This window comes from Equus przewalskii, chromosome 23, assembly GCF_037783145.1.
Source record: "Equus przewalskii isolate Varuska chromosome 23, EquPr2, whole genome shotgun sequence".
NCBI lineage: Eukaryota > Metazoa > Chordata > Mammalia > Perissodactyla > Equidae > Equus > Equus przewalskii.
The window spans coordinates 15,543,901-15,560,800 of NC_091853.1; the positions used below are offsets into that span (position 1 = coordinate 15,543,901).

The 16,900-nt window shown below is 43.5% G+C and overlaps 1 long non-coding RNA gene across 9 annotated transcripts in view; it reads left to right on the top strand.

Moving 5' to 3' along the window:
- The window catches only part of LOC103551854 (uncharacterized), a 65,512-nt gene that overhangs the window by 41,176 nt on the left and 7,436 nt on the right, over nt 1–16,900 (top strand). For 4 of the 9 annotated variants that reach the window (XR_011531941.1, XR_011531939.1, XR_011531936.1 and 1 more), the window contains 2 exons: nt 7,427–7,494; nt 10,807–10,915. This is a non-coding gene — a long non-coding RNA (uncharacterized lncRNA). Of the gene's footprint in view, nt 1–555; nt 694–1,464; nt 1,542–7,176; nt 7,248–7,426; nt 7,495–10,806; nt 10,916–16,900 lie in introns of all 9 variants that reach the window. The other 5 variants (XR_011531937.1, XR_011531938.1, XR_011531940.1 and 2 more) reach the window with 3 other exon arrangements.

Below are 16,900 nucleotides of genomic sequence, written 5' to 3' on the forward strand. Positions count from 1 at the left end.
CCTCGTTTTGACCATGCCCACACATCCCCGGAGATGCTATTGAATGCTTCACCTCCCTCCTGGAAGCAGATTTTTTCACTTAAACCAGTTTACTCCAGGAGAAAACTGTATAGTTTCACTTTAGGTGCAAAATCAGTATGACTTCTGTAAATAAAAAGTAAGCATAAAAATAATGACGGGGGCCAGCCTGGTTGCATAGTGGTTAAGTTCATGCACTCTGCTTCCGCCGCCCAGGGTTCACAGGCCCGGATCCCATGCGCGGACCTAGCACTGCTGGTCAAGCCCCGCTGTGGCAGCATCCCACATAAAATAGAGGAAAATTGGCACAGATGTTAGCTCAGCGACAATTTTCTTCAGCCAAAAAGACGGAGATTGGTAACAGATGTTAGCTCAGGGCCAATCTTCCTCACACACACAAAAATAAAATGACAGCATGAAACCAAGAAAACAATGTTCTTAATTTTTAATACCTTGCGTGTAGCCATAAATGTAATCAATTTCTGAAAACAAGCTCCTCAATGAGAAAAATGAAACGGTTTATAATGTTTCCCTAAGAAAGGAATATTCGGCTCAATGTGCTAAGTTTGTGAGGACGATGAGGCACTCCATCTATTGGAGGCAGTTACACAGGCGCAGTGGCCAGGCTGCTTGGATTGGAGTCCCAGCCCCCACTAAGGAGCTGGGAGACCCAGGGTGAGTTTCTCCACGTCTCTGTGCTTGGTTCCTTGTTTGTCACATACGGCTAATAGTAGCACCCATCTCAGAGTTGTTTCTGACGGCTGCATGAGTAACACGTGTAAAACACTTACAACAGGGCCAGGCCCGGCACTTAGCAAGCTCTCAATGAATGTTAGCTATCATAATAATTCGTAGTCATAGTATTAGCATTCGCAGCGTTCATGGATTTAGAGTTCCTGCTCGCTAGAGTATAGTGTTGGAAAGACTGAAAAAATTATTAGACTATTTTCCCTGCTAAGATTGGTTACTGAGAGTCCATTCCTAAGCAAAATGATCAAAGTGACTTTTGCCCAACAAACTTCTTCTTGAATAAGGCCTCTGAGGCAATCTCCAAAATCTAGTCTTCAATATATCGAGTTACCTGGTAATGTTTGGTAATGTTGTGATAGAAAATGGGCTCCTCATCCACTCCCTGCTGAATTCCAGTCTAGAAAAATCCTTACAAAGATATTTTATTTCATTTTCTGAAGATCCCTAGATAATATTCCAAACAAGGAGCTAGTTATTCAGATGAGGGCATAACCATCTGATTCAGATAATGAAAATATTTTCTGATATTTGAAATTAGTTGAATGCTTGGGTCCGTTTAGTTGAATTTCTGGGTCCCTGATGTACTATCTGATGCCAGCCATCACTCGCTGAAGATTAACTATGTGCGATGCATGAATCAATTATTTCATTCTCATGATAACCCAAAGATTTAGCTACTCTGTCTCTATTTTACAGCCGAGAAAACTGAGGCTCAGAGAGGTCAAGTGACTTAAGGTTACACCATGAATGATGGGTTCAAGACTGGAATTCAGGTCAGTGCCTCAGCGCCCGGGGCCTGCTCTCTGTCTCCGTGCTTCCCTGCCTCAGTGGGAGCTACGGGATAATCTGAGACTGCAGCTCTGCCTTAGTCATTCCCATGAGCCTGGACCTCAGAGCAGCACAGCAGGGCGGGATGTTCTGCCCCCGTAGACTCCTTCTGACCTAGTCCTACTTGGAAACCCAGATGGTGAGCGAAGAGGCCTTGGGCATGGGTGTGTGTAACAATATGTGCAGGGGTAACCAATGGCCCCAAAGCCTGAAGAGAAACCACAGTGCCCCCTCCTTTGCCTGGAATTGCTTCCTGCCTTCTGCCCCCTCCTCCCATTGCTGGTAAAACCTACAGTTCCACTGTAGCCACCACCTTTCCTGCCTCCTTTTGTGTCCCGGCAAAATCATCTCTTGTTGGCCTATCTACCATGTTTGGGAAAAACTGAGTAAGTCTCTAAGACACGTGTGAATAAATGATAAATATAGTTGGAAGTTTCTTCGATTATGAGCTCCTCAGGGGCAAGAACTTTCTCTGATTTATCTCTATCTGACTAGAATCTAGAATAGTGCCTAGCACATAGTAAGTGCTCAAAGAGTATTAGTTACAGGCATACCTTGGAGATATTGTGGGTTGGGTTCCAAACCACCACAATAAAGCAAATATGGCAATAAAGTGGGTCACACAAATCTTTTGGTTTCCTAGTGCATATAAAAGTGATGTTTACACTATACTGTAGTCTGTTAAGTGTGCAATAGCATTATGTCTCAGAAAAATGAACATACCTTAGTTAAAAACATACTTTCTTTCTAAAAATTGCTAACCCGTTATCTGAGCCTTCGGCGGGTTGTAATCTTTTTGTTGGTGGAAGGTCTTACCTCGATGTTGATGGCTGCTGACTGATCAGGGTGGTGGTTTCTGAAGGCTGGGGTGACTGTGGCAATTTCTTAAAATAAGACAGCAATGAAATTTACCACATCAGTTGACTCTTCCTTTCACCAATGATTTCTCTGTAGCGTGCAATGCTGTTTGATAGCATTTTACTCACAGTAGAACTTCTGTCAAAATTGGAGTCAATCCTCTCAAACCTTGTCACTGCTTTATCAACTAAGTTTATGTCATATTCTAAGTCCTTTGTTTTCATTTCAACAATCTTCACCAGGAGTAGATTCCATCTCAAGAATAGTAAATCCTTTCCAGAAGGTTTTCAATTTACCTTGCCCAGATCCAACAGAGGTATCACTACCTATGGCAGCTATAGCCTTATGAAATGTATTTCTCAGATAATAAGACTAGAAAGTCAAAATTACTCCTTGATCCATGGACTGATGAAGGCTGTGAAAAGAGGCATGAAAAGAGCATTAATCTCATTGTACATCTCCCTCAGAGCTCTTGGGTGACTAAGTACATACATTGTCAAGGAGCAGTAATATCTTGAAAGGAATCTTTTTTTTTCTGAGCAGTAGACCTCAACAGCGGGTTTAAAATATTCAGTAAGACAGTGTTGTAAATAGATGTGCTATCACCAGGCTTTGTTGTTCCATTTACACAGCACAGGCAGAGTAGATTTAGCACAATTCTTAAGGGCCCTAGCATTTTCAGAATGGTAAATGGGCACTGACTTCACTTCAAGTCACCAGCTGCGTTAGCCCCTAACAAGAAAGTCGGCCTGTGCTTTGAAGCTTTGAAGCCAGGCATTGACTTCTCCTCTCTAACTATGAAAGTCCTAGACAGCACCTTCTTCAAAGAGAAGACTGTTTTGTCTCCATTGAAAATCTGTTGTTTAGTGTAACCTGTTCATTAATTATCTTAGCTAGATCTTCTGGATATCTTGTGCAGCTTCTACATGAGCACTTGCTGCTTCACCTTGTACTTTTATGTTATGGAGACGGCTTCCTTCCTTAAACGTCATGAATCAACCTCTGCCAGCTTCAGACTTTTCTTCTGCAGCTTCCTCCCCTCTCTCAGCCTTCAGAGAATTGAAGAGAGTTAGCGCCTTGCTCTGGATTAGGCTTTGGCTTAAGGGAATGTTGTGGCTGGTTTGATCTTCTGTCCAGAACACTAAAATTTTCTCCATATCAGCAAATAAGGCTGTTTTGCTCTCTTATCATTCATGTGTTCACTGGAGTAGCACTTTTAATTTCCTTTAAGAACGTTTCCTTTGCATTCATAACTTGACTGACTGTCCGGTGCATGAGGCCTAGCTTTTGACCCACCTGAGCTTTCAACACGCCTTCCTCACTAAGCTTAATCATTTCTAGCTTTTGATTTAAATTGAGAGACGTGCGACTCTTCCTTTTACTTGAGCACTTAGAGGCCATTGGATGCTTATTAATTGGTCTAATTTCAATAGTGTTATGTCTTAGGGAATAGGGAGGCCCAGGGAGAGGGAGAGACATGGGGGAACAGCCAGTTGATGGAGTAGTCAGAAGACAAACATTTATCAATCAAATTCACCATCTTACGTGGGTGCGGTTTGTGGCGCCTCAAAACAATTACAACAGTAACATCAAAGATCACTGATCACAGAGCACCGGAACAAATATAATAATAATGAAAAAGTTTGCACTATTGTGAGAGGCACCAAGATGTGACACAGAGACATGAAGTGAGCAAATGCTATTGGCAAAATGGTGCCAATGGAATTGCTCGACACAGGGTTGCCACAAACCTTCAATATGTAAAAAACGCAATATCTCTGAAGCACAATAAAGTGAAGTGCAGTAAAACAAAGTATGCCTTATGCCTGTTATCGAATGTTTGGCACAAAGGGGCAGGAGGAAAGTTAAGAAGAAGCGATGAGTTTGGGTTTCATTTTTAGTGCCAATGTTCAAAAGTATTTAAAAGAAAAAAAATTTCTACTAACCCCAAATATTTCATCGTACCCCTAGGACATCTCAGCTCCGAGAAGACCTTCCTATTACATTTCACTCCTTTCCTATTCCTACTTCATTCTGGAAGTTCTCTTGTTATTGGGAAAAGTTTTACAGGCAGAGGGCTGGGTGTAGGGAGGTGGGCAGGCACAAGAGGCAGGAGTAGAAGGAAAATAAGGGATGCGGCAAAGAAATACAAAAGTGTAAAATGCTTCTCTCTCTTCCCATGCACTCTCAGGTTGCCAGGAGGGACGCTAAAGCCTGTCATCAGCCCTTCCACCCTCTCTGGGGCCATGGCCTCGGTAAGGGGCTGCAGAGACCTGGGCTCTAATGCTTGAGGAACACTGAAAGTTGTGATTATGATTGTCACTACCCAAGGTCACACTTCTCTCTGACTCTATCTGATTTCTTTTAAGTCTTGACTGTTCCTGAGTGCTGGTGTTTCTTTTCAAAAGAATTGAGATATGTAAACTCAGGGGAGGCTTGGGGAGGAAGCCTCTGAGGAGAGCTGGGTTAGGTTTTAGAGGAAGGTGGGAGAAGGGAGCTGTCTTTGATGGGAGCACTAGGGAGGGAAGGGTCTCTTTGGAGGTGGTCCCCAAGGACTGGCGACAGAGGTCCTTGTGGGGAAACTCATCCAGGGAGGATGGATGCTGTTCTGAGAAATGAGCTCACAGGGGCCCCAGGAGAGTCCTGAGGGGCCCCAACTTCACGTTGCCATGGACAGTCTCATTGTACCATTACAACAGATTTCCTTGGACATCATCTAACTTGCGACAGAAGAGCTCTTAGAAGGGGAAGGAAGACTGGCTCCAGCCCTACTGAGTCATAGTGGTTGACTTTTGTTGCTGTCTACCATGTTTCTTTAGAGGTACTCAGGACTGTTCCTCACAGACCAGCTCTGAGTCAATTTTTGGTTATGCAATTCAGCTTTGCATTCAGCTTGGCCATAGGATCATTGTGTCCTCCAATTTTTGCCATGTGTCCTATGGACCCATGACTCTCCTGGTTTTCCTTGACTCCTGAGCACTGTGTGCTTTGATGTTTTCCCCCCACAAGCAATTTCAACTTTCTCTTTTCTCCCAGGCCAGTCAAGGCTCCCTGTTATTTCAATCCAGGCTCAATATCACACTCACTCAGGCCATACTTTTTGAGCCTGGTGCTGACACTCCCACAGCTAATGAGAGAGCTCTCGCTCTCTAAAACCTTAGTCTCAGCCCAGCCCCGGGCACAAGGCAGGATCAGTCTTGTGTGGATTTTGAGCTCAATGGTTGAAGATTTTAGATACCTAAAATCAAATTCGCATGTGATCCAGGCCACTAACACTATAAGAACACACAGTGGCAACCCTTGGGTGTGTTGCTGAGCACATTACATACAATACACATACCTACTAGACCCCTTATGAAGACAAGCTTGGACATATTTACTAACTCCTTTGGAACCCTAAATTCAGACCATAGGAAACGTCTCCCCAAATTGAGCCCATGGTCCATTCTACTCAGGCAATAACTGTAGCAGCCCACATCTACTATACAGTACTGGCATGCTGTTAAGCACTTCTTAAGCATTTTCTTATTTATATGGCTGTTCTCATAACAATCCTGTAGGATGGACGTCATTATCACCATTTTACAATCTGGAACTTGGAGAAACAGCATAATTTGCCCAAGGTCACATATCTTGCAGGCTACATAAAAGGACTTGACCCCAGATCTGACTGAGGCCCAAATCCAAACTTTTAACCAGTTATGCTCTGGGGCCGAGGTTTTTTAGGGAGAATCATACTCTTTGCAAGGTTAACCACATAAGATCAGAGTTGAACTCCCCAGCACATTGTTCAGTTCTTTCAACAACCGTGACAGTCTTGTTGTTTATAAGTTAATTAAATTCCTCTTGAATCTAAATCTTCTGCTTGCACAACATCTCGAGTAAATGGCTTTAATCGGGTCAGCGTGTACTGTGTGCTTTCTCTCATTTGAACTGATGCTTCTGTCTTTAATCTTTAAAGAGCAGTCCTTAATTCTAATACTCCAAGATTTGTAAATTCCAATTTCCCCTCATAGAAACTCTTGATTTTCTTTTGATTTATTATATCATGCTGTAAGACCTCATTTTTCCAGGCCAAAAAGTCATGTTTTCAATGTTTTTGGAAGGCAGCCATCTCCCACCTCCCTTCCAGATCCGGTGCTCCAAGAGAACCAACAGTTCTAGGCTGTTCCCTGACTGCCTTCTGTTTCCCACCACACTTAAAATTGAAATGCCCTTCCTTTTTCCCCACCTCTTCTTCATCTCCTCATAGCCCAAATGTGCACTCCATGACTGGCTCAAAGATTACTGCCTCCTCGAAGCCTTGTTTGATGCCCCTCGGATGGAAGTGATTCCCTCTAGTGTGGAATAACTACAGAACTATATACCCTTAGATCCTTCGTGTGGTACTCTTTACTTTGTCTATTGGATTTTATTTACACTAAATATCTCATATTTCTCCTAGATTGTAGCTACTTGAGGGCAGAGTCTGTAGCTATTTCCTTAGATACTCACATATTGGTTCAAGGCATGAATGCATCACTTTGCTTAACTTTAATCTGAAAACAGTCTACCTTACACACAAAATGAAGATTGCACTGGGCACTCTTTCAAATTATATATCTTCCAGAGCGTTTCTCATTTGTCTCTTGTGCCATTACTACCATCAAAATCCCAAAGTTAAAGATATTTTTGTGGCAAAAGAAATTGAGCATCCTAATTCATCTCTCCCAATATTTAAAGTCTGCAGTGTGTTGGCCTGAATTTCTGACTCATGCTGGAATGTGGAACTGTCAGTCATGGCAACAGCTCTGGTGAGTGCTGGCTAAACCTTCATTCCCTGCACTTACACTGTGAATATTTTGATTAACATTTTTCAAAATATATTGTGCCCCCACATGCATCTGATGCTGTACAGAATACTGAATGGCACAATCTGCAAGCAATTCAAAGACTAAGAGCTGCCTTTCTGATCAATAAATGTTCTTTTTAGGGAGACCTGAGGTTGTGCAAAGAAGAAAAAGAAATCACGATTATCTAATAGTTCCTGCTGCAGTCAAGGTACCTATGTGAATACTTTCTTTTGAGGAAATTATGGTGCTTGCAAATAAGGACTTTCAACCCATCTTAATTTCTATTCTGTTTTCCTACCCTATAAAAGAAATTCTCCTGTGTCATAGAGACCAGGATTCCAGAGTCACTCCAGGAGCAGCAGAACTCAGAGGTTATTGTGCACAAGTCACCTAAGAGGCTTCTCGTCAAAATGCAGACTCACAGGTCCCACCTCATACCCACTAATTCAACATCTCTGGGGGTGAGACCCATAACCTGTGTTTTTAAAAATGCCCTTGTAGGATTCTGATCAGCAGTCCTGGGATCAGACTTTGAGAAAAAGTTGGAAATGGTAAAGGAGAAAGGTGGTGAGGGAGTTACCCCAACAGCCGGGGCTGACAGAATAGAAAGGTGCTTACTTTCCGTGAGTTGTGGGGTCAATGCCTGCCCCCTGCTCAACACCAGCACCCTTTGCCTGGGTCAGAATGGGGAACAGAAATGCACAGGCTGATTGTGCAAGAAGACCAGGGGTCTTGTCCAACCAGCTCGGAGATTTTGGGGAAGCACTTCACCTTTGAGACCATCATTCGTAAAATGAGAGAGCTGGACCTGATTTTCTCCACGGTGCTCTCTTAGCCCATGAGTTCATTCAGTCAAGGCCCAAGCACGGCCTCTAGAGCATCGCTGTCCAACAGGCATAATGCGAGCCACACATGGAAATGTAGATATTCTAGTAGCCATATTTCAAAAAGTGAAAAGGAACAGGTAAAATTAAGAATAAATTTGATTCAACCCAATGTATCTGAAATACTATCATTTCAACATGTAATCAGTACAAAATTAGTGAGATATTTTACATTCTTTTGTGTACTAAGTTGTGGAAATCCGGGTGTATTTTATACTTCAGCACATCTCAATTCAGACTGGCCACATCTCGAGTACTCAAAAGCCATCTGTGGCCATGCAGCTATGGAGCAGACTTCTAAAAGCCATGCCCATGGGCTGAATCTAACACGTTGCCTGTTTTTGTATGGCCCACTAGCTGACAATGGTTTTTACATGTTACGTTATTGGAAAAAATCAAAAGAAGAATAACATTTCATGATACTTGAAAATTATATGGAAATTTAAGTTTCAGATCCACAAATAAAGTTTTGTTAAAACATAGCCATGCCCATTCAGTTACATATTGTATAAGGCTGTTTTTGTAAACAGCAGAGTTGAGTAGTTGCAACAGAAACCATATGGCCTGTGAAGCCTAAATATTTGCTGTCTGGTTCATTACAGAAAAAGTTTAGACCCCAGAGAGAAATCTTAAGAACTGTCCCTGAAGGGCTGGCTGCTTCTGGCTCTCCGCCATATAAACAAGTTTGCATATAAACAAGGCTTGGCTAATGCTTGGCTTGGATGACTTAGCAAGACTCAATCCAAAGAGATGGGGGGCTGGACAGTAGAAGTTCAAGGGGCCTGCCAACAACATGGAGACTGATGGAGATGCTGTAGCAGAAAGGAAAGTCAGGCAGACCTAGCACAGGGCCTTGGAGCAAAGTGGGACATCCTAGGTGGCAGGATACTAGACTAGACAAGGGCCAGGCATGGAAGTTGCACCCTGTGGAGGAAGGGGCTCTGAAGATGCACTTGGCCAGCTTTATAAGTCTGACCCATTTACCTGTGGAAGGATTTGGATTTGAACCTTAACTAAAATGAGAACACATAAGAGCACCTATCTGCTCTTATTTCTCACTGTCTTGTCTTTAAATTTCTATTCTTATCTGGTGATGAGCTTATTCCACCTCTTTCAAAATCCATTACTTGAGCCGCAACCCCCTAGCTGCCCTCTGAAGCTCTGGATTCGGGTTCTGTTGGTTGGTTGGTTTTTATGTTGCCCTGGCTGGGAATGTGAATGACTGAGGGGCAGCTCAGCCCAGGACTCTGCGTTTGGGGAGCCTTTCCAGGACTATAATTACCTGGGATGTAGCTCCGTCAAAGGACTGTTTTGATCCATCAACCCCTTGTCCCTGCCCAACCCTTTCAGTTCCTGTAAGTCACCTTTGGGTAAAATAAAGATAACATTTATTAATTTTTCTCTTTTAAACAATTGGAAAAATATGACCAAGCCTTTGGGGGGAAAAATCCTTTCCCTGACCTCTTAGATCCGTTTCCTTGCAAGTTATAAATTCCTGGTAGTATTTCTTTAATGTGGTAGCATTTTTTTTTTTTTTTTTGCTGTATTATTCCATAATTGCTCTTTACCCTTTTGACCTAATCATTTCTGCTTTTATTCATTAAAAGAAATTCTTTTCAAGCACTTTCATGTCCTTAAGCTAGATTAGTCTGAAAAATAGCCCCATGTTGTGAGAAGGGTGTTATTAGTTCCATTTTTATTTATTTTATTTTTTTATTTTTTATTTTCTTTATTTTTTTTTTAAGATTTTATTTTTTCCTTTTTCTCCCCAAAGCCCCCCGGTACATAGTTGTATATTCTTCATTGTGGGTCCTTCTAGTTGTGGCATGTGGGACACTGCCTCAGCGTGGTTTGATGAGCAGTGCCATGTCCATGCCCAGGATTCGAACCAACGAAACAGTGGGCCGCCTGCAGCGGAGCACGCGAACTTAACCACTTGGCCACGGGGCCAGCCTCTAGTTCCATTTTTACAGATTCAGATATGGAGGCCAGAGATGTCAAGAGATTTGCTCAGGTTCACACAGCTCATTAGTGGTCAACCTGAGCTAAACATGAAGTCTGACTGCTGGGCTCATGATGTTTCTGCTACATTTTACTCACTGCCTGTTATGCTTCCCCTTTTCTTTCTTTCTTTGTCTCAATATTCCTTCCTCTCAACTCATTTTAGCTTTAGTCCACATTTTCTCCACCCTCCAGGTCCTCTCCCTCCCTCCCAGCCCCACTCACCTCAAGGACTCTCTGAAGTAGCCACTCCCCCCTGGCCTCCTCAGGATGTCTTCTTGCTGGACTGATGGGGCCACATCATGTCCTGAGACTCTATCTTCTCCTCTTCATGCCCTTGGTCCCACATTCTGCTCCTTTTCCACAATCTTTTGAGACATGATCCACTTGATGATGTGGGAAAGAGGGTGACTCTTGTCTGCTCTGAGGGAGAGAAACAAACCTGAGATGCCCAGAGCTGAGGTTCCCAATGAGAACCTTCAGCCTTAGAGCACCCTCAGTGAGCTCCCAAGACACTGCGAATTTTTCAAAGCCTTCAAAGGTCAATGTTAGTTTCCTTGGTTGTTTTTTTAATCATAAAATGTTAGAGCTGGAAGACAGTTTAGAGATGTTCTTATCTATCCTTCTCATTACAGATGAGGAAACTGAGGCCCAAAGAGGGATCCAAAATTCAACCCCCATCCAGTGTTTCAAGATTTGGGAATGAACATCATAAAATCCTGTAATGTTAGGACCATTTCACTGGTAAGAGTTGGGATTCCTTTGTTTAATTTATCTTTAAAAACTCACCAAATCATTGCTTGCCTGAGTTACTGGAATATCATCACACAAAATGAAGGGCCAGGAAACATGAGGACCAAATTGTACAAGATTGTTCTTCTGAAACTCATCTCTGTCTCTTTTTGTAGTAGCCCCACCCTGAGTTTTCTATACCTCTCTGAAATTACTTATTCATTCAGTCATTGAACCAACATTGGTCAAGTCAGGCAATCTCTATGTGTTGGATATTTTTCTAGATCCTATGGATACAGAAATGAGTTACAATCCTGCCCTTACAAAGCTCACCATTTGCTCGAAGAAAGGGACACACTGGCAGGCACCATAAGGCAGCACAGAGAGGTAGGCTCAGGGTGCAGAGGAGCACTCAGGGCAGACACCCCACCCAGACCTGGGAGCTGAGGCTGGGGGGGATAGTCAGGAAAGATTTAGACAGGAGGCCACAGACTTCCAGGTGGAATTTGGAAGGATGGGTAGAAATGAACCACTCTTTCATTCATTCAATAAATATTTAAGGAGTACCCTGCACCAGGCAGTGTGATAAAGCATTCCAACTTCAGAGCTGATGAAAGCATAAAAAGTCCTTGACTCATTGGCCCTCGCAGTTTAGTCAGAAGTCAGACAATAAAAAGTGAACAAATACTACAAAGTGTGACATGCTAGGCAGAAACGAGAAGGGTGCTGAGATAGAGAACAAGGAGGGGGCATATTAGAATGATGAAGAAAGGCCTCGCTGAGGGGCTGATGTTAGGTAGGACCTGAAAGATAAGCAGTAATTAACCATGGGAAGCCAGGTAAGAACATTTTAGACAGGGGGTCTAGATGTACAAAGGTCCTGAAGCAGAAAATGGCCAAGTTTGTTTTAGTAACTACAGAAAGGCCTCTGTGTCTGGTGCAAGGTGGATGTGAAATGGGAGATGCATGACATATAGTTGGGGAGGAAAGCTGGGGCTGGTACATCAGGACTGGGTAGGCCAAAGTGAAAGTGGGTAGCAAGGACTTTCCAAGCAGAACAAGGAGCCGGGGTAAAGGCCCACAGATGTGGAAACAGTTGGCAGTTGGAGGAACTGGTATGTGAGCATAGTAGCCTTCAGCATGGTGGCATAAACTCCATGTACAGCATGAGCCAGTCAACTAGAGGCCTTGGTCATTCCTAACCGGGGTCTAATAAACCTTTCAAATAAGCTAACGCCATTGATTGTCTCCCTGGATCATTTGGATGGCCATCGTTCCAGCCTTACTAATTAGTTGCTGGAGGCAAAACTTTAGAGAACAAACTAGAGACAGTAGCTCAGCCAGTCTACCAAACTAGGTGGAAGCAAACTCTGGAGTCTCTATGAGATAAACAGAAATTCAGAACTGAGAATGGCAAGGACAGCTGGCCAGCAGGGAGACAGGCAAATGGCCAATGGTTCATGTTTGGATGACAAGAGAAGAAAGAATAAAATGCAAAAGAAAACAAGGGCTGTCTCTTCAAAGAGTTGGGAAACACCCTCTGCTTCCCTTCCCTTCCCAGCTGGGGAGGGCGGCAGCAGCCGGACAAGAGGTCAGGAGGAAGCATTCAGTCCCGGACACCCTGCCTGCTACCAGGAGACCTGTTGGGGTGGATGCCACTGGGCCGGATGCCGGAAACGGGAGACACAGGATGCGGTGCCCAGGGCCCTGCCAATGCCAGGGCCTGCCCCAAAGAACTGGATGTCAACAAACAGAAACCCATTCAGATGCTGCAGCAGGCGGGGTTCCCATGGCAACCAAGGGCTCCCCAGCAACTCCACATCCCTTCTCTTATGGACTAAACTTTCCATGTGATCACTTTGGGTAAAGTTGAGTTTGGATAAGAGGTGCTGGGAGGGGGATGGATATTGAAGGGGGTGTTGAGTGTGAGAAGAAATCTGGTTTTCATATTAAGTTTGAGAATTAAAAGCCAGTGGATCTCTAGGCAGAGATATAATCAGGCTGTGATTTTTGGAGGCTGACTTTGCTTCCAGCTCTGGCATTTGTCCGAGGCTCTTTTATAGCCAAAGGCCACTGGTCACTGCTTCCACTGGCCCTTCCTGGCCATCACTCTTCCTTGCTAGAAGGGATGCTCTGCTGCCCGATATTGTTCCCAAGTCCGAGCTGGCTGAAGTCCTTCTGCCCTTTCAGTGGCTGACAGATTAAGGGAAAAAGAAAGGCACCCTGGGAATGTTAAAGAAAGTCCAGTCCTGGGCCCCACCTCTGAGTTTCAGAGTCGTTAAGCCTTCAGTGGAATTTCAAAATCTGCACTTTTCACAAGCACTCGATTTTATGCAGCTTTGATGGGTGCTGAACACACGCTAAAGAAACACTTTCTCAGGGCCCGTCTAGGTTGGAATATAGCTAAGGGATACACAGGCTTCCAAACATATGACTGGGATTCAAGCCTGGAGGGCAGATGCATTGGAGAAAATGTCCTCCTGTGTGAGGAGAGGTCTTTCCTAACCAAGGGTGTGTACTCCTCAGAACATTTGGGCCAGCCAAGTATCCTTCAGCATCTTTCAGCTGACACTAAAACTTTTCAAAAGAAGGAGGTCCTCGTTCTCCTGGTGAAGCATGTGCTTCGTTCCCTCTTCCAAAGCGACTCCAGAATTTCTAAGAACAGCAGGGTTCACGCAGTGCTTGACTGAAAGTGGGTTCACTGGCTGTCATTTCTGATTCAAACAATCCAAAGAAGACCCAGGGGAAGTCACATGAAATGAACCAGAAAATGAACAGAAATGAGCATGACCAAAAAGCTGGGAGGAATTTCTCTCATGTTGGAAATGGAGGAAATGTTTGTGTTGACCTTGCTTTCCTCTTAAGCACTGATTAGTTTCAAGTGGGGTTTTTTTATTTTTGTGTGCAGTGACTATTTTTTGCTTTGAGCCTCATCTGGCTCTTGGTTTCCCCGCCGTTTAAAGCAAGGAAATTAAGGAAATCTTCAAAGGAATATTTTAATTCTTAAAGAAATTGATTGACAAAGACTACACAATGAGGAAGAAGTGAGAAGAGACTTAATCTCTGCTCTAGGGACAAAGATGAGGGGTGACTTGCAGAGGAAATGTGCTACTGTCATATATTAAAAGTTAACATGTAGAGATTTCCCTTGATGGGCCATCCACTGCTTGACCCCCATGTGTTGGAAAACTAAGCCCATGCTTGTGTATCATCCTGTATACGTTCATTGGGGCTGGCTTTAACAAAGGGAAGGGTCATGTCATGTCTCTTTGCATGCATCATAGTACTCAGCTTGGTGTTGCCCATCTTAGTAGGTATTCAAAAAGCTAGTGTTATTTGGTGGACTCTAAGAAGTAATTTTGATCGTTTTAAGGTCTCAGTGAGCTATCTTCAGGAGGCACTTCCTGGACATTGCCCCTGGGATGAGATGACAAAGAAAGAGACTTGCGCTGTTTCTTCTGAGCATCACGGTGAGCTTGCTTACCTGTAGTAACTCTCCAGAGGCACACAAGATTTTGAAGTTCGGGATTCTAAGAAAAAAAAATCATATTGTTCTAACCTTTTAAAACTTCCAGAGTCAGCAAAAGAGAGGCAGAGAGGTCAGCCACCAGAGAGTTTTGGCTGCGGGATTTTTGATCCACTGTCTCCAGGTCTTTTATGGGCAATAATAGCTTCATAGCATCTTCCTTCTGCTGCTGGTCCAAGATGAGCACCACATAGTCAACACCAGGGGAGAAGCACAAGAATTTATTTAAAAAACATCTGAATGTGTACATACAATGCAATACTATTCAGCTTAAAAGGGAATGGAATTCTGCCGTATACTACAACATGAATGAACCCTGAAAACATGCTAAGTGAAATAAGCAGTTTCAAAAGAACGAATATTATAATTCCACTTATATGAAGTACCTAGAGCAGTCAAATTCGTAGGAACAGAAAGTAGAATGGTGGTTGCCGGGGTGGAGGGAGGGGCGAGCTGAGAGTTGTTGTTTAATGGGCATAGAGTTTCTGTCTGAGATGATAAAAAAGTTCTGGAGATGCATGGTGGTGATGGTTGCACAACAATGTAAATGTGCTTAATGCCACTGAGCTGCACAATTAAAATCAGTTAAAATGGTAAATTTTGTGTCGTTTACATTTTACCACAATAAAAACCCATCTGAAGCAGGAAGAAAAATGATGTCCAAACAGTGGCTGAAGTTTCTGCCGCCCTTCCTGCACAAACAGCTTGCTCCAGCCCTATTATGGAATGGCTGCCCTTTTCCAACTTGGGAGGCAGAGGTTGCAGTAAATGTTTCTCAGTGGATGTCATCGCAGGGACGTGGACTCTGCTCTGACCTTCCCATCTGCCTCGGCAGTTCTGATGCCTCCTCCTCTTGAGGGTTCCACTAAGGCAGAGGAAGGAATGAAGAAGAGGAAGCTGGCTGAATTATGGGGCATTTTCCTGGAGAGCGTATGGAGCAGACTTCCTATGAGACATATAGGTTCTTGGAGTCACCGGGTTTATGCAATGAGTAACTGAAAGCACTTCTCTCCGGTTCCCTAAATAAATGATAGGCTTGTCACCTCCCCCAACAACGAGATTTTTGGAGATAATAGAAGCAAACTTCAATTTAACATTTCAGTAGCTTTCAAATTATGTTGGTTGCAAGCCTACGGTAAGAAATGCATTTTACATCACGACATAATGTGCACTTCATATTGTTGAACTTGTATAACTGAAATAACAGTTCCGCCAAATAATACTTATTACATACGGGGCACTGTAGTGTTTTATCTTCTCTTCTCAGCTCCGTTCTACTTTATTGCATTTTTAAAATGTTGATTGCAAGTCATTAAATTTGTTTCGGGATTCTCTAATGGTTCCCGATCTGCAGTTTGAAAAATACAGGTGAGATTCTCTCTGCTGGAAAGAGGAGTCTTCAGGCAAGTCAGTTTCTCTTCAGTCCTCAGAGGAAAAGAGCCTGTGTGGCAACACAGAAACCGGTTGCGAAACGAATGTGCACGAGCCACGGGCCACCAGCATGGCTCAGCAGGCGAGGCCTGGATCATGTGTCTGACCTTCAGCAGAAGCAGTGAATATGGGCGTCAGCAAAGTTCACCCTTCTTGGATACCATCGCAAAGAACTATCAGATCAGATCTAATTTGAGCGATCGGGGCAGGGGAGAAGGCAAAAACAGGAAACTTGGGAGATTTGCTAAACATTTCACTAAGGAGAAGAGTCTGCGGGCTATGAGACAGTTTTTCAGAGGGAAACTAAAAGTCAGGCAGTGTTTGAGGGCACATGTGATGTCACCTAGACTTTTCAGAGCCTCTGGCACCCAATTACCCAACCCGCTTCTGACTCCATCGTTCTTTCTATGTTCTCTTGGGAGCTGGGAAACAGAATATTGGAAACTCTTGCCTGGTTTCTCTGCTGTTTTAGGGTTTTTCCTGTGCGTGTTGGAGAATTTTGAAGGAAGGTAACCCATCTGGGGGAGATGTACACTTACTGGCCTCTTATGGTCCAATCCAGGATGACAGGAATTGGCATTCATTGAGATTCTGTGGGAAAGCACAAATAAGGTTGTGACAAGTACCAGGTGCCATAAAGACACCTATTATTTTTGGTAGCTTATGTTGAAATGATTCATTTTCCGGGGCTCAGAAACTAAACTAAGAATTTAAGAAAAAAGTGATGCCTATCTGTATAGACTGCAGAACACTCTCTAATGTGGTATAAATGTTCAAGAAAGTCATCCAACATACTTTATTTATGGCATTCTCAGGCTTCTAAAGTCAAGCTTCTGTCTCCCTTCTCTACTCGCCTTCTCACAGATATGCCTAATGATATAAAAGGGGGGAGACCCATCTGTGCTACCTCATGCAGGTACTTGTACAATAACAAGGTTGTGGCTTCCAGAATACACAATGGAAATTGCCACCATCAGAGTTCATAGGAGGCAATATGGATACCAAACAGTTCAGGTTGCCATCTCCTTTAGTTTCCAAGG